Below are 5,435 nucleotides of genomic sequence, written 5' to 3' on the forward strand. Positions count from 1 at the left end.
GAACCCTCTTGTAACCACGCTCATATACTCACCAGGACGTAGGGTGTTACGCACTTCTAAGCGGCCCGAACCTGCAAATCTTGTCCATTGTCCCTCGTGCGATCGGCACGAACCATTTTGCTACAGTCGTTGACACCGTCCTACTCCTAAAAACACCTTGAGGGGCAACCCCGGGTGTGCGGTCGGACCCAAAACACCGACAGGGCGATCCCCAAGTACCCCTCGCACACCGCTACGAAGATGGCGGCCTGCGAGATGGAGTTGGGGCTGAGGTTGTGCAACTCCACCCCGTAGTGGTGCAGGATCGCCCGCATAAAGCGGCTCGCCGGCACACCAAATCCCCGCTCGTGGAAGGAGACGAAGCTCACGATGTACCCCGGCGGTGGGGACGGAGCGGCTCCGCCCACGGGGGGAATCCATTCCGTCCGCCGCTCATCGGTGAGAGGGTGAAGTAAACCCTCGCCAACAAGATCCTCCAGATCACTCGCCGTCACCGTGGAAAAAGGCCATGGGTCGCGCGGCGAGATGATGGTCACCCGGTCGGCCATCACCGAGCGGCAGGGGTGGCGGCGCAAGGGACAGGGAGGGTGGTTTCCTCTTCTCTGGCTAAGTCTCTCGGGTTGCGAAAACCTAAGAGGGAGGCAGGAAGCGGAGCAAAGAACCATCGCCAGACCCTCTCCCGAGTATATAAAGACCAAGGCGAGACCGGTTCAACGTTCCACCCGGACCGGACGCGGGATTCAAAAACGCAAAGCGAAACAGCCGTTCCCCGAACGGCTCGCGCACGTGCAACGGCCGCCCCGCGAACCACTCGCCCTGTAGCATTAACTCCGCGGTGGGACAGGCGGCGCCTCTGGCAGGAGAAGCGAACGACGCTTCGCCTTCGCCATAATGATCGCGACAAAAAAGGTACGCCGCGTCGTTCGATTTCGTATCCTTCTCCTTTTTTCCTCTTTCTCTCTCTTGCAACAGGGACCGGGAAAGGGGGATATCCCGAAAAGGATCCTTCCCCGTGAAGGAACCAGGCTCTGAGCCTCCCTACTGATCAGAGGTTCGAAGGCTGGCCCCTCGGAAGGGTTCGACAGCCGCCTCAGATCGCGTGGGCCCTACACCCACTACTGGTCAGAGGTTCGAAGGCCGGCCCCTCGGAAGGGTTCAACGACCGCCTTAGGCTACTCGGGCTCCGCGCCCACTACTGATCAGGGGTTCGAAGGCTGGCCCCGGAAGGGTTCACAGTCGCCTCAGACACAGAGCGAGGGATGACCATGGGTACGTTCGATACATAACCAAGGCTCGGGCTGCGCTCCCGAGGTATCCTAGGACATTTCCGAGACCAGCGGGAACGATCTTGTAACGGAATCCCATCAGAGGGAGGCATCGAGCCCTCGGACCCCGTCGCCAGGGGACCGGGTCCGGCAGATCACCCGCAGGTACTTTTGGGCGCGCCTCCGGGCCCCTAGCTGACCCCTAACGAACGGGGCACGGACGTCCACTCGGATTACCCGCCTGCAGCTCACCGGAGACACCATGTTCGGCGCCCATCGAGGGCAACATGGCGCTTTCCCCCCTCCTCTTCGCGGAAAGGCGACGCAGGGGCGTATGTAAAAAAGTCGAGTCTGTCCCTGATCGTCCTCTCGCCCTGTGCAGAGGCTCAGGGGCTGCTCTCGCAAACCCGGCTCCGGCCGAACCGTTGACAGCGTCAACATACCAGCCCGAGAACTTGGGACCCGACCGTACACACGGGCTACGGCCAGCTCGCATGAGGGACGACCAGACCAGCCGAAGCATTACGCGAGGCATTAAGACCTCGGAGGAGTGAAACCACTCCTCCGAGGCCTCGGGGGCTACACCCGGCGGGTGCGCTCGCGCGCACCCACCGGAACAAAATGCAACCGAGAAAGGCTGGTCCCCTTGCAAAAAAGTGCGACGAAAGCCTCCAAGCGAGTGCTAACACTCCCTTCGAGGCTCGGGGCTACTGTCGGGGACCATAATTAGGGGTACCCTCAAGGCTCCTAATTCTCAGCTGGTAACCCCCATCAGCATAAAGCTGCAAAGGCCTGATGGGTGCGATTAAGTCAGGGATCAGTCCATTCGAGGGACTCGATCACGCCTCGCCCGAGCCTAGCCTCGGACAAGGGCAGCCGACCCCGGAGGATCTCCGTCTCGCCCGAGGCCCCCCTCCAGCGGCGAACATATTTCCGGCTCGCCCGAGGCCATGTCTTCGCCAAGAAGCAACCCTGACCAAATCGCCGGACCGACCGACCAAATCGCAGGAGCATTTAATGCAAAGGTGGCCTGACACCTTTATCCTGACGCACGCCCCCAGCTGACAGAGCCGAAGTGACCGCCGTCACTTCGCCGCTCCACTGACTGGCCTGACAGAAAGACAGCGCCGCCTGCGCCGCTCCGACTGTAGTGCCACTTGACAGAGTGAGGCTGACAGGCAGTCAGGCCCGGCCGCAGGCACCATAGGAAGCTCCGCTTCGCCCGACCCAGGGCTCGGACTCGGGCTAAGCCCCGGAAGATGGCGAACTCTGCTCCGCCCGACCCAGGGCTCGGACTCGGGATAAGCCCCGGAAGACGGCAAACTCCGCTCCGCCCGACCCAGGGCTCGGACTCGGGCTAAGCCCCGGAAGACGGCGAACTCTGCTCCGCCCGACCCAGGGCTCGGACTCGGGCTAAGCCCCGGAAGACGGCGAATTCCGCTCCGCCCGACCCAGGGCTCGGACTTGGGTTCAGCCCCAGAAGACGATGAACTCCGTTCCGCCCGACCCAGGGCTCGGACTCGGGCTCAGCCCCAGAAGACGACGAACTCCGCTTCACCCGACCCCAGGGCTCGGACTACGCCCTGGCCTCAGCCGACGGTCTCCGCCTCGCCTGACCCAGGGGCTCGGACTCGACCTCGGCCACGGAAGACAGACTCGACCTCGGCTTCGGAGGAGCTTCCACATCGCCCAACCTAGGGCGCAGACCAGCCACGTCGACAGGAGGCGCCATCATCACCCTACCTCGAGCTGACTCGGGCCACGGGGGACAAGACCGGCGTCCCATCTGGCTCGCTCCGCCAGATAGGCAATGATGGCGCCCCGCATACTCTGTGACGACGGCGGCTCTCAGCCCCCTTACGGAAGCAAGAGGACGTCAGCAAGGACTCAACAGCTCCGACAGCTGTCCCTCCGCCAGGCTCCATCGCTCCTCCGACGGCCACGACATCACACCAGTTGGGTGCCAAAATCTCTCCGGCTGCCACAACGGCATGTACTTAGGGCGCTAGCTCTCCTCCGCTAGACACGTAGCACTCTGCTACACCCCCCATTGTACACCTGGATCCTCTCCTTACGCCTATAAAAGGAAGGACCAGGGCCCTCTTAGAGAGGGTTGGCCGCGCGGGGACGAGGACGAGACAGGCGCTCGCGTGAGGCCGCTCGCTCCCTCTCCCGTGTGGACGCTTGTAACCCCCTACTGCAAGCGCACCCGACCTGGGCGCGGGACGAACACGAAGGCCGCGGGATTCCCACCTCTCTCACGCCGGTCTCCAGCCGCCTCACTTCCCCCCTTCGCGCTCGGCCTCGCGCCGACCCATCTGGGCTGGGGCACGCGGCGACATTCACTCGTCGGCTTAGGGACCCCCGGTCTCGAAACGCCGACACAATGTTACTATTTCTAACCTTAGAAGTGAAAATGATATATTACATGCTAAGGTTGTAGAATTAAAATCTTGCAAACCCTCTACATCTACCATTGAGCATACTTCCACTTGTACCAGATGTAGAGACATTAACGTTGATGCTATTCATGATCATATGGCTTTAATTAAACAACAAAATGATCATATAGCCAAATTAGATGCTAAAATTGCCGAGCATGACTTAGAAAATGAAAAGTTTAAATTTGCTAGAAGCATGCTTTATAGTGGGAGACGCCCTGACATCGAGGATGGCATTGGCTTCCAAAAGGGAGACAATGTCAAACTTAATGCCCTCGTAAAAGATTGTCTAACTTTGTAAAGGGCAAGGCTCCCATGCCTCAGGATAACGAGGGTTACATTTTGTACCCTGTCGGTTATCCCGAGAGTAAAATTAGGAGAATTCATTCTAGGAAGTCTCACTCTGGCCCTAATCATGCTTTTATGTATAAGGGCGAGACATCTAGCTCTAGGCAATCAACCCGTGCCAAAATACCTAAGAAGAAAACTCTTGGTGCATCAAATGATCATGACATTTCATTTAAAACTTTTGATGCATCTTATGTTTTGACTAACAAATCCGGCAAGGTAGTTGCCAAGTTTGTTGGGGGCAAACACAAGGGATCAAAAACTTGTGTTTGGGTACCCAAAGTTCTTGTATCTAATGCCAAAGGACCCAAAACAGTTTGGGTACCTAAAAAAGAACTAAACTTGTTTTGTAGGTTTATGCATCCGATGGCTCAAGTTGGATAATCGACAGCAGGTGCACAAACCATATGACAGGGGAGAAGAAGATGTTCTCCTCCTATGAGAAAAACCAAGATCCGCAACGAGCTATCACATTCGGGGATGGAAACCAAGGTTTGGTCAAAGGTTTGGGTAAAATTGCTATTTCACCTGACCATTCCATTTCCAATGTTTTTCTTGTAGATTCTTTAGACTACAATTTGCTTTCCGTTTCGCAATTATGTCAAATGGGCTACAACTGTCTTTTTACTGATGTAGGTGTCACTGTCTTTAGAAGAAGTGATGATTCAATGGCATTTAAGGGAGTGTTAGAGGGTCAGCTATACTTGGTAGATTTTGATAAAACTGAACTCGACACTTGCTTAATTTCTAAGACTAACATGGGTTGGCTCTGGCACCGCCGACTAACCCATGTTGGGATGAAGAATCTTCATAAGCTTCTAAAGGGAAAGCACATTTTAGGATTAACAAATGTTCTTTTGAGAAAGACAGGATTTGTAGCGCATGCCAAGCAGGGAAGCAAGTTGGTGTTCATCATCCGCATAAGAACATCATGACGACTGACAGGCCACTGGAGCTCCTACACATGGACCTATTCGGCCCGATTGCTTACTTAAGCATCGGTGGGAGTAAGTACTGTCTAGTTATTGTGGATGATTATTCTCGCTTCACTTGGGTATTCTTTTTGCAGGAAAAATCTCATACCCAAGAGACCTTAAAAGGATTCTTGTGACGAGCTCAAAATGAGTTCGGCTTGAGGATCAAGAAAATAAGAAGCGACAACGGGACGGAGTTCAAGAACTCTCAAATCGAAGGCTTCCTTAAGGAGGAGGGAATCAAGCATGAGTTCTCTTCTCCCTACACGCCACAACAAAATGGTGTAGTGGAGAGGAAGAATCAAACTCTATTGGACATGGCAAGAACCATGCTTGATGAATACAAGACTTCAGATCGGTTTTGGGCCGAGGCGGTCAACACCGCCTGCTACGCCATCAACCGGTTA

Source organism: Zea mays, chromosome 9 (genome assembly GCF_902167145.1).
Source record: "Zea mays cultivar B73 chromosome 9, Zm-B73-REFERENCE-NAM-5.0, whole genome shotgun sequence".
Taxonomy (NCBI): domain Eukaryota; kingdom Viridiplantae; phylum Streptophyta; class Magnoliopsida; order Poales; family Poaceae; genus Zea; species Zea mays.